We start from the raw sequence: 12,497 nt of genomic DNA on the forward strand, positions 1-12,497 counted from the left end.
ATATATTATTTTAATAAATTTAATCCATTAAGCTGTCTGCTTGATTTCCTTCTTCAACCTTCCATCTTTAATTTGTTTTAGCTCCAAACTTCTTCAGCTTTACGTCAATTTACTCCTACAAATAAAATACACTATTTAGCACAATTTATAAAATTAATGTTCAAAAAGGACAAATATAAATAATAAATATGAGGCAAATAATGATTAAAAATATATATTTTTAGCCTCACATCATATATATATATATATATTTAATAAAAGATACTTTAGAAAGTAAATATATAGATTATAATGTAAGAGTATTAAGAGAATTATTCTTTTAAAAAATAAACATTGTTATTAAAAAAGAAGTACTACCTTTTATATTGAAGTAAGGGAAAAAACATTAGAATAAGTCAAGTGACTCCTTTCCGGATTAAATAAGGTTGAAAGTGTGAAATTTCAGTTACCACTTTTCGTCCACGATAAATATTTAAGATAATGTTGCTAAAATTTAGTAATTACAAATGTATAATTATCTATTTATTTTGTTTTAAGAAAATAAGTGGTATATATATATCTATATATATATATTATTAAAAATTGAATATTTAGATTATAATGTACGAGTATTTAGAGAACTATTCTTAAAAAAATAAATCCAAAAGTTTATAAAATAGAATAAAAGACTTAATAGAAGATTACCCTTTTTTTTCATCTCTCAAATTTTTATTTTGCACTAAAAATAGTTTATTTTTATGTGGTATAATATTAATTTGATTATAGTGTTTTTTAATTAATTATTGAAATTCATTTTTTGTGAATTCCTATTTTATGAAATTAAATTTGATATGAATATAGTCTTAATTTGTAGGACTGAACGAGAGAGGAGTGTGCTAAAAATGTTGCAACATGCTTTACAAATTATATTCAGATTTTTGCTAAAAGTAGAGTCAATATTTTTAATACTAGATTTTAGATTGATCTATGAACTTAAATTTTAATTAATTAGCACAAATATCAATTCAACACACATCTTATATGCTAATACTTCATTATACTAGGAAAATGAGAAGTTTTTAGAATAATATTTGGTGTCTTGATTATACACACACATATAGTACTTCTCTTACTCAATAATAATTCATATTAGTTATTTTTAAATCACATCTTATATGCTAATACTTCATTAAACTAGGAAAATGAGAAGGTTTTAGAATAATATTTGGTGTCTTCATTATACACACACATATAGTACTTCTCTTACTCAATAATAATTCATATTAGTTATTTTTAAATGAAAAAAATATTATATTTTAGAAAATTCGCGCAACGCGCGGGCACGTATACTAGTACTTTAGAATAGCAAGAAAAAAAATCATCTTTTGTGAATTTGTTGGTTCAACTAGTTTGCTTTCACTATTTGCTTGTCATCACCTTTAGGTATTTTCTTTTACATTTCACAATGTAATCTTAAATTAATGTTTCATGTTCTTTTATATTTTGATTAAGTTGTTTATATTAAGTTTGTTTAATTTAACCAAATCTATTGTGATTCTTATATGATTATATTTATAATTATGTACAAATATATTCATTACTAATGTGGTGTTTAGTTTAATTTACCTCATCATGAAATTGACAAGTAAACTTGTGTTTTGCTAAAAAAAAAAGAGGTTGTTTTTTCGCAAAAACACAAAACTGGTCATTTTTGCAAAAATATGAATCTGGTCATTTTGTAAATACTTTTAAAATAAAAATAATAATAATTTCTTCTCTTAAATAAATATATGAAATGTGATATTGAAACAAAAATAAAAATTTGGTTTCATTTAGGCTAGTAATTTAACTATTATATAAAATTGATTATTTTTGCAATTTTCTTTCAAAAGAGAGCAGTGTGATCATTTTGGGTAAAACTGAATTTTTTACTAGAATGGTCATTTCTGGAATTGTATCAATAATTTTTTTTTAAATTTAGTCTTTCACTACTTATTTCTTTAAAAGGAGCTTAGTTATTATTTTTAAGGAAACTTTGTTTTTCGTTGTTGATGTTAAGTAGTGATATGTATATTATTTTTTTAAAAAAGATATCATTTTGCCAACAAAAAAAAATCATTTTTCATGTCTTCATGTTGCAACAAGTTCAATGATTCATTATTTTTTTATCATTATCAAAGGAATTGAGTCATTAATTATTAGTTTTATTTAATAAATAAAATTTATTAAATACAACTATGTGTTCGGTTACGATCCTTGGTGTGTATTATTTTTTTTTCTTAAAAAAAATAATCTTATGTGCGGCTATGCTCCTAGGCAAATCATTTTTTTTTAAATTAGTGACTAACACAAACTTACATTTTATCCAAAATTATTTTAGCCAAACATGAGTTAATAAAGCGACCGTGCTAGAATCACGGGACTCGGGGGTACCTCACATCTTCCCCCCAGTCAATAGAATTCCTTACCCTATCTTTGTTTCGTAGACTAACAAATAAAGAGTCATTTCCTTTTAGATTAGGAATTTACCAGGTGACTTGGAACACCCAAAAACTCAATTTCAAGTGGCGACTAAAAAAAAAACATTTTTCATTTGCTTTTATTTTTCAAAAAAGAACCCATCACATCCCTAGCAATTGCCAATGCAGAGGTGTGACAGATCTAGAGACTCTGCTGTTGAATTTTTTTTTATTAGAATTTGTGCTTTGTACATTGACTATATTTGACTATTTTGATTATTTGATTAATTTTTGTATTTGTTGGCTAATTGTGCTATTTTGATGATTTGTTGTTTTGATATTGTGCGATTGTATATAAATTGTATTCTCTGGCACACCTTTTGAGTCTCTGGAATTTTGTTATTCACTGTGTGTGCGGATACGCCCCACAAGACTTCTGTCTAAGATGAGGCAGTGTGCGGTTACGCTCCTGGTTCAGAATTTGTCACACATGTTAGACGGAGTTTGACCACTAGTTAAGCCAGAATAGCTCTGCTACCGATCTGTCGACCCTCTCCGGCTCGAGTTGTCCACTCGAGTAAAGTCAGTTTATACACCTTCCATATAAAGAGTTCAACCTAGCAAAACTATTCCTGGTAGGCTACGTTTATTTGCATCATGTGCATTGACCTAGCAAATCTAAGATAGGTACCCACTCTAGACCAACATGTTCATTTTGTGTGCTACGTGAAAATAATTTTGTTCAGAAGACCTTTACATTGTTGACCAGCTTTACAATAACTTTGTCTTTCAATTTTATTTTATTTATTTTTAAAAAAAGGGGAAAAGAGGTTGAAATAAAGGGGTGGTCTTTCAAGTGGGAGTCATTTTTTTTATAAATTACGCACACCTGATTCTAACTAAAATGAGATACGTAGGCATCCCTTCTCGGGTTCGGTGTTTGTAAAAAAAATGGGTATCTTGTCTTTTAAAAAAAACTTGATTTTTACTTTTTATTTCCTCCCTTGATTATAGTTTGTGATAAAACTTTAATTAGATTATATTCAAAGGTATAAATGCAATCTCCAACTAAAGGACAAGGTTCTAAAAGGCCTAGAAGTGAAGGAATTTCAGAATGCATGATTGTTGACACAATACCCAAGGATCTATGGCGGGTGGACAGGCATGGGGAATTATGAGCAAAGGAGGGTAAAAGAACATCTGGGCATCTTGTGCATTTGATGGAGATTAACCCAAGAAGAGATGTGATTGAGGCATTGATTCCATTCTGGGATCCAAAAAATAACGTGTTTCAATTTTTTGACTTTGAGATGATACCAACTCTGGAAGAAATCGCCAGCTTCATGGGAAAAGGGTCTAGTATTCGGGGTGCTGATCTCCGCACCAAAAGACCTATAATCCTAAAGAACGTCGACGCCAACAAGTTCCTGGACCTTCTCAAGATAAACCAAACAGAGAAGGAGATTTTGAAAAATGGATGAGTCTTATTGGACTTTCTATATGAGAGGTACAGTCAAAAGGATAGATTTAAAAAATACCAGAACCAACTTAGCAATCAAGGGGGAATCATTTGCCTTCAAGGGGACAAGCATATCGACATTCGTTTGGCAGGGGTGGTGCAGGTGTTGACGACAATGGAAACCCCTATCATTATTCCTATGATCCTAGCAGATATGTTCTGTGCATTGACTAAATGAAAAAATGGGGAAACGTAATTTGAAGGCTGCAACATATTGCTGCAAATATGGTTCTTGGAACATCTTTATCATCATGATCATGTGCCCAGGTTCACTCCGGATTGGTGTAATTATGTTTCCTCTTATAAGGAAAGAGAAGCAAAAATCGATTTTCCAAAAGAAATTTTAGCATGTGAAGAAAAACTCTCGGTAATCACATCTGATGAAATTGTATGGAATTATTACTGGTTCCCAGCTAAGGATGTCATTTTCATGTCTACTGGTATCTCGTTTCTTGTGTTGATTGGGTTTAGAGGTGTGCAACCCTATGCCCCACTTCGGGTTATACGTCAGCTGGCTAGAGTTCAAGAAGTCCCACCAAATGATAACATGAGTAGATTTGTATTTGACACCCCACCAGGTTTTGCCTTTGATAGCCAAGATATTTTGAAGATCTGGTTCGGGAGTATAATTTCTGAGCAAAGTGAAATGGTTATGGAGAAAGATAATGGAAAAGTGGTGCATGGGTACCTATCGTAGTTTCGTGATCCAGTAACATTTGGTGACACTTTCGAAGGATCCAGCAGAACAAAAAATAAGCACATCATAAGACAGTTGGAAAAAGAGTTGGAGAAGGCCAAAGCCACCATAGCCCGATAAGAAGTTCAAATCCAAATAGGAAAAAGTCACCAGTTGGAGTTACAAGATGTGGAAAGGAAATCGAAGCATGCAGAGGGGAAATTAGCTCGATTAGAAGAGGAGTTGGATAGCAGGATTTATTTGGCCCGGCAGATAAAAAAGGAGCAGAGCTTTGAGATTTTTCGATTGAAGAGGGACTTAGTGGCATCTGAAGAGGTCGTGCACTACCAAAAGGGAGAGCTTAAACGGCAAAAGGAGAAATTTTGAGAAAGAAAGGTCATGTTGGATACACTTACATGGTCAACTTAAAGCACAGTTAGAAGAACAGAAAATGAAAATCAGTCATTGTGTCGATATCGAAGTGGAGCAAAGACAAATGATCATTGTGAGAGAAACACTTTGTAATCAACTTGAAGCATCAGAAGAGCGAGAGGTCCTTTTAAGGAACAATCTGGTGATCATCAAGCGTAGTTGAATAACTGCCATGAAAATATGGAAAGGTCTAGACGTCAAGTTCATTAGTTGGCAGAACAAACCTCATATGTTATTAAAAATCATTGCCGTATGAATGACACAGAAGTGGCTGAGAAAGCACATGCCATTGTTTCCCATCTGCCAAAGGTGTTGTTGAATCTGTACGAGACCTTAGGAGGAAAACGAAAGCCCCAAGAAGATGAAGAAGATTGAAGAAGTGTTCAGCAATTTTTGTTTGTTTGTTTCGTCTTGTTTTGTTTAAGACTCTTTGTTTTAGTTTAAAGTTTTGATGTTCAAAGAGATCATGTTGTCATAGCTGTGTTTAAACCCTTTGGTTTTGTCGTTTTGTTTAAAGTCTTTGGAAATGAATGAAAGGGTTTTGTTTTGCTTTTCTAAATTAATTATGTTGAGTTGTCTAAATTTCTGAACTGCGTAATGGTCTGATTTATGCGAAAACATGATACGTAGGCAACCTCCAAAGGGTTCGATTAAAACTTTTTAAAAAAAAAAAAAAAAAAAAGAGAAAAGGGAAAACAATAAACAAAGCAAAGCTAGGAAGAGACAATGGCCTTCTGAACTCATGTTACTAGGTGATTAACAAATGTGTGATTGATGTGTAAAATTGTCTAACCCCTAATAAGTTTGTTCATTTCCCTTTAGTTTTAGTAAGCTTTTGGTGGTTGGTTTGTGGTAAACTGCAGAACACCCGTACTTTACCAGGTCTAAGGTAAGAGCGTCAATCACAACCACTATTGAAACTGTGGTGAACCCGGTGGATACTCTAGTTGATTCAACGACAAGAGAGTCAGCCACTGTTGAAGAAAATCGGACACTGAGACATGTTATTGCCCAGTTGTGGCAAGTCTGTGCCAATGGCCAAGAACCACCAACGTCTATTCCTAGTTTTCTGAGATCACAAGTATCCGATCCTCATCTTCTCAGCTCCTGATATTAGATCTTTTCTTCCCTCCAGGGTATGGTCCATTTGATAATTGTGGGGCCGGACCATCAACAACACTCCCTCAAGGCATGCCATTCAGGAATAATCCTACTGTCACGATAGTTGCACCGGTCTATACTCTCCCACAACCAACTGTGATGCAGAAAGCAGCTCAAGAGGGACAGTTCACCGCCCATCCAGAGTAGTATTATAATCATGGGATAGAATTCGGTGGCCCTAACTTTGTACAATTTGGCTCCCCAATTGATGTTGAGAGGCCCACTCAAGGCTCAAAGCAAGAGGAAATGTTGAAAAAAATTGAAAAGCATCGAGCAACACATGAAAAGTATGCAAGGGCTAGGAGGGCACACAAGTGTCGTGTTCAAAGACTTGTGTATGTTCCCAAATATCCAACTTCTACCTGGATTCAAAACCCCTAAGTTTGATAAGTATGATGGGCACGGTGATCCCATAGCTCACCTCAAGAGATACTGCAATCAACTTAGGGGTGCAGGGGTAAAGAGGAACTCATGGCTTACTTTGGTGAGAGCCTGACTGGTGTTGCCTCAGAATGGTTCATAGACCAAGAGATCTCCCAATGGCACATCTAGGATGATATGGCTCAAGATTTTGTTAGACAATTTCAGTACAATGTCGACATTATGCTAGATCGTAATACATTCTCCAATATGAGAAAGAAGCCAAATGAAAGCTTCAGAGAATATGCTATCAAATGGAGGTAACAAGCAGCTCGGGTAAAACTACCATTAGATGAAAAAGAATTGGTTGACATCTTCATAGAGGCACAAGATCCTGATTACTTCCACCACCTGACAGTCGCAATGGTAAGACCGTTTCACACAATAATCAAAATTGGAGAAATGGTCGAAAGTGATCTCAAAACAGGAATGATCGTGAGCCAAGCAGCAATCAAAGCTACCACACATGCCATTCAGGGTGGTTCAGGCAGTTATGGAATCGTAAAAGGAAAGAGGAAGTTTCTTCGCTAGCGTCATGGTTAATGGGTACTAAAAGGAATTCTAATTGTCCTTACCCACCAATTTAGGGACAATCTAGCTATCCTCAGCATTACTACCCTTATGTCCCTCAATATTCAGTATCTCCATCTCCATACGCGGTCTTCAATGCTCAGTCATATGTGCGTCCTCCCATTCACCCACATTTTTGGGCCTCAACTCAAGGAAACCTTCGCCCACAACGACCACCCTATTAGGTCCCTTACAACCCTCCTCCTATGTAAAATTATGCTCAAGAGCAGGGACAGAAAAGGAAATTCACTCCATTGGGGGAGTCATACTCCAACTTGTTTCAAAAGTTAAGGAAGATAAGAGTGATTGAGTCTATCCCACCATATCATCTGAATCCAAATGCTCCAGGTTTCAGGCCAATACAAGATGGGAGGATCATTCAGGGCCCCCAGTACAGAGCACTGATAATTGTTGGACCTTGAAGGGGGCGATAGAAAAGCTAATCGATCATGGAGTGGTCGTTGTGACGGATGATCAAAACACTCCCAATGTAACTAATAACTCAGTCCCAGCTCAAAAAGTTTTAGTGGGTATGATCTGTGATGATCAAGAGTACAAACTCCTTGGCAAAATAGGAAAGTTGTTTAGGAAGATCGGAAAGGAAGACAAGTCGTTAAAGAGTTCAGAACCAGTCGCATCTTTGAGTGTGGAAGGTATCAACCTTGATACCAAAGTTTTATGTGTCCCTGGAGTTTCAAAGAGGCTTGAAGTTCGATAAGGTACGACACAGTTATACGTATCAAAAGGCTTATCATTAACACAATGGGACCAAAGTTGCTTGGTAAAGTTGAAAGAGCCTATCTTGGTTAAGCCCGTCCAACAGCTACAATAAGATTGTTGTGTTTTATCGAGGAAAGGAGATTGTTGAAGAATTTGATGAAACAAGAGAGTTAACACACTCTGGAAGATGTTATTTTCCAGAAGAGTAAAGGAAATGAAAAGTGTCCCAAGTTATCCAAGTACCACTAAAGAAGGTTGTTACTGAGGATGAAGCAGAAAAGTTTCTAAAAGAGATTAAGGTTCAATATTACTCTGTTGTGGAACAATTGAAGAAAACCCCTGCACAAATTTCATTGTTGTCTCTACTCTTGCACTCAGAAGAACATCGTCGTGTGTTGACTAAGATTCTGAATGAAGTACATGTATCGAAGGATACCACGGTAAATCAGTTAGAGAAAATGGTCAACCACATCTTTGAGTCAAACACCATCAATTTCATTGATGATGAGTTGCCCACGGAAGGAGCTGGACACAACAGAGTTTTGCATCTTACAGTGAAATGTGAAGGGCACTATGTAAAGAGGGTCATGATAGATGGAGGATCAGGGGTAGACATATGTCCTCTCTCTAATCTCTAAGATTGAAAATTAACCCCGATAGAATTCCCCCTAGCAATGTGTGTTCGAGCTTATGACGGCTCAAGGCGGGATACCATTGGTGAAACCAAGTTAAACATGACAATTGGACCAGTGGACTTTATGACTGTGTTCCAAGTAATGGACATGGACATGTCTTGTATTTTTTTTGTTAGGAAGACCATGGATCCACATGGCTCGGGCAGTCCCATCAACTCTGCATCAGGTCATTAAGTTTAAATACGACCATCAGGAAATCATTGTGCATGGGGAAGATGATTTATCTATTCACATAGATTCATACATTCCATACATCGAGGCAATAGAGGGATGTGCTTCGGTTGTTTACTAGTATTTTGAGGTCATATCAGTCGATCAATTCAAAGAAAGAGAGACCACATCGTCCAACCATGTCTCTCTTGTTCCTCTTCAATAGTAGCAACAACAATGATAAAATATGGTTATCAACCTGGTAAAGGTTTGGGACTGTGTTCACAAGGAATCGTGGATCCCATTGCTCTTTTAGGAAACCAAGGCACTTCTGGCCTCAGATACAAACAAAGCAAGAGAAATAGAGATAAGGCTAAGAACCACAAAACGACTGATTGGGAGCTGCCACAACCAATTTCCCATATTTCTCATTCATTTATCAAGCCTCAGCTCCAGAAATGGAAGCTTTCCTTACTCATGAAGACATTGAAGAACTTATTCATGATCTCAGCCAGTTGTTTTGGGAAGTAAACATGGTCCAAGTTGGTGAATGTAGAAGTCATGCCGGTGTGCAGCTCGTGGTATCAGGTGTTTAGTTGAACAATTGGTAAGCCACTCATTTCCCCACAAGGAAGGAGTCTTGGTAGTTTGTTTTGCTACTCTTTTGTATTTTGTTGATGTCAGGGTTGTGATCCGAAAATTTGAAAGTGTTTTGTATTATGTCAACGCTTCTATCCCTTTTCAATTTCATAGTAAAATTGTCTTTTCCCCCTCTCTTAATTCTTATTCTCCATTTTTCAGTTTTGTAAATGCCGGCTTTGATAACATGACATGCATGCATAATTCACTCTCACATCTCAAAGAGTTGTTTATTCTTGAATCGCCGAGTTAAAGAGGTTGAATATGATGTAGAAGAGGCTTTTAGGGAAATTAATAGGTAACTGGAACAGTTTGAGCACAAACCTAAGCCTAATCTTAGTTAAACCAAGGCAATCAATTTGGGAAGTATAGGGGAAGTCAAAGAAATAAAAATAAGCCTTCATGTCAAGTAGGAAATTACGAATGCCATAATACAAATTTTGTTTGAATACAAATATGTGTTTGCTTGGTCCTATGATGGCATGCCAGGCTTAAATGTCGATTTAGTGGTTCATAAGTTTCCCACTCATCCTGATTTTCCACCCGTCCAACAGAAAAGAAGGAAATTTAAACCGGACGTGAGTGAAAAAATCAAGGAAGAAATCATGAAACAACTAAATACAAATGTGATCCAAGTCATTCGTTACACTACTTGGTTGGCAAATGTTGTTCATGTGCCCAAAAAGGATGGAAAGACAAGAGTTTGTGTTGACTATCGAGATTTGAACAAAGCTAGTCCAAAAGACAACTTTCCCTTGCCCTGTATCCACATTCTAGTTGCTAATTGTGCCAAACACGAAATTCAATATTTTGTGGACTGCTATGTGGGGTATCATCAACTCTTGATGGATGAAGAGGACGCTATGAAAATGACTTTCACAACTCCATGGGGAACCTATTGCTACAGGGTCATGCTATTCGGTCTTAAAAATATTGGGGAAACATACATGAGGGCTATGACCACCATGCTCCATGACATTATGCACAAAGAAATTGAAGTATACATCGATGACGTAATCATCAAGTCTAAAACACAAGTTGACCATGTGCAAGATTTGAGAAAATTCTTTGAAAGAGTGCAAAGATATGATCTCAAGTTTAATCCAGCAAAATGTGCATTTGGAGTTCCATCTGGAAAGCTTCTGGGTTTTATTGTTAGTTGAAGGGGAATCAAATTGGATTCTTCCAAAATAAAATCCATTCGAGGTTTGTTACCCCCGAAAAATAAAACTGAAGTCATGAGTCTACTTGGGAGGTTGAACTACATCAACAGGTTTATTGCTCAACTCACAACCACTTGTGAGCCCATTTTCAAACTTTTGAAAAAAAGATGTTGTTAGATAGACGGAGGATTGTCAACAATCTTTTGAAAAAATCAAGGAGTATCTGTCCAACCCTTCTGTATTGGTCCCACCTGAACCTAATAGGCCTCTCTTTCTATATCTTTCAGTGACAAATAATTCCTTTGGGTGTGTTCTTGGTCAACACTATTCCACATGCAAAAAGGAGCAAGCTATCTACCACTTGAGCAAGAAATTCACTAGTTATGAGGTCAAGTACACACTCTTGGAAAAGACATGTTGTACCCTAACTTGGGTAGCTCAAAAGTCAAGCCATTACCTTTTATCCTAAACAACTTACATCATATCTAGGATGGACCCTTTGAAGTACATCTTTCAGAAGCCAATTCCAACGGGCAGACTCACAAAATGGCAAATCTTGCTCAATGTATTTGACATTATATATGTCACTCAAACTGCAATGAAAGCTCAAGCTTTGGCAGACCACTTGGCAGAGAATCCAGTCGATGGTGACTATGAATCATTGGATACATATTTTCAGGATGAAGAGATTAACTCAGTTGAAGAAGTAGATCCATATGAAAATTAGGTATGGCAATTATACTTTGATGGAGCAATCAACGCAAAAGGCACACGGATTGGGGAAATTCTCATATCACCCAAAGGATAGCATTACCCTGCAATAGCTTAACTTCATTTCTTCTGTACAAATAACACAACAGAGTATGAAGCTTGCATCATGGGTCTAAATATGGCAATAGATTTGGGTGTGCAAGAATTGATTGTGTTGGGAGATTCTGACTTGCTTATTCGGCAAGCTCAAGGCGAATGGAAAACTCGAGACCTCAAGGTTCTCCCATACAAACAATGTGTGGAAGATCTTAGCAAAAGGTTAAGGTCTATCGAGTTTAGGTACATCCCCAGGTTTCATAATGAATTGGCAGATGCCTTAGCTACTTTGGCCTCAATGCTACGATATCCTAGAAACACTTGCATCACTCCCTTGGATATTCAAGTTTAGGACCAACATGGCTATTGTAATGCTGTGGAAGCAGAATCGGATGGTGAGCCATGGTACCTAGACATCAAGCATTTTTTGTAGATAGGGAAATGTCCCGAACATTCCAATGGAAGCCAAAAAAGAACTATTAGACATCTGTGATATGTCCAAAATTTGGACTCATTTAGGGCTATATTTTGATAGAATTAGTGTCCTCAAATGCATATTTTATCTCAATATCTGATGAAAACCCTTAAGTTTCAGGTATTTGGAGTTTGAGGGAAAGCATGGACACTACTTAGCAAAAAAAGGAACAAAGGCAGTTGAAAGAACGAAGAAATAAAGATCTGAGAATCGCCGAACCCATTCGGCGAATCTCCAAAAGGTCTTATCCTCGTCTTTTGTTCCAGTATGCTGAGCCGTGAAAGAAAGGATCAAATCGGCGGTGAAAAAAAGCAGTCGGCGTGTCGCCGAGCAGTTCCGCGAAGCAGTACTATGTCGCCCAATGATCCAAAACACGACGATGCTGAAGGATAGAGCAAGACGGTGATGAAACCTACCACATGGCGGATCGCCGAGTTGATCGGCGATCTCGACTAACGATGCCGAATGATCCGCTGCAATAGAGATTTTTGAAAACTATAAATACCCGTTGAGAGTTGTAGCTTAACATCAGATTTTTAATATAGAAATTTTTAACATAGAATTTTGAGTTCTAAGATTGGAGAGGGTTTTGAAGAAATTGAAGATTCAAAGGGTTTCAACTCCAACAATTT

The sequence above is a fragment of the Solanum tuberosum genome, unplaced genomic scaffold (genome assembly GCF_000226075.1).
Source record: "Solanum tuberosum cultivar DM 1-3 516 R44 unplaced genomic scaffold, SolTub_3.0 scf00171, whole genome shotgun sequence".
NCBI lineage: Eukaryota > Viridiplantae > Streptophyta > Magnoliopsida > Solanales > Solanaceae > Solanum > Solanum tuberosum.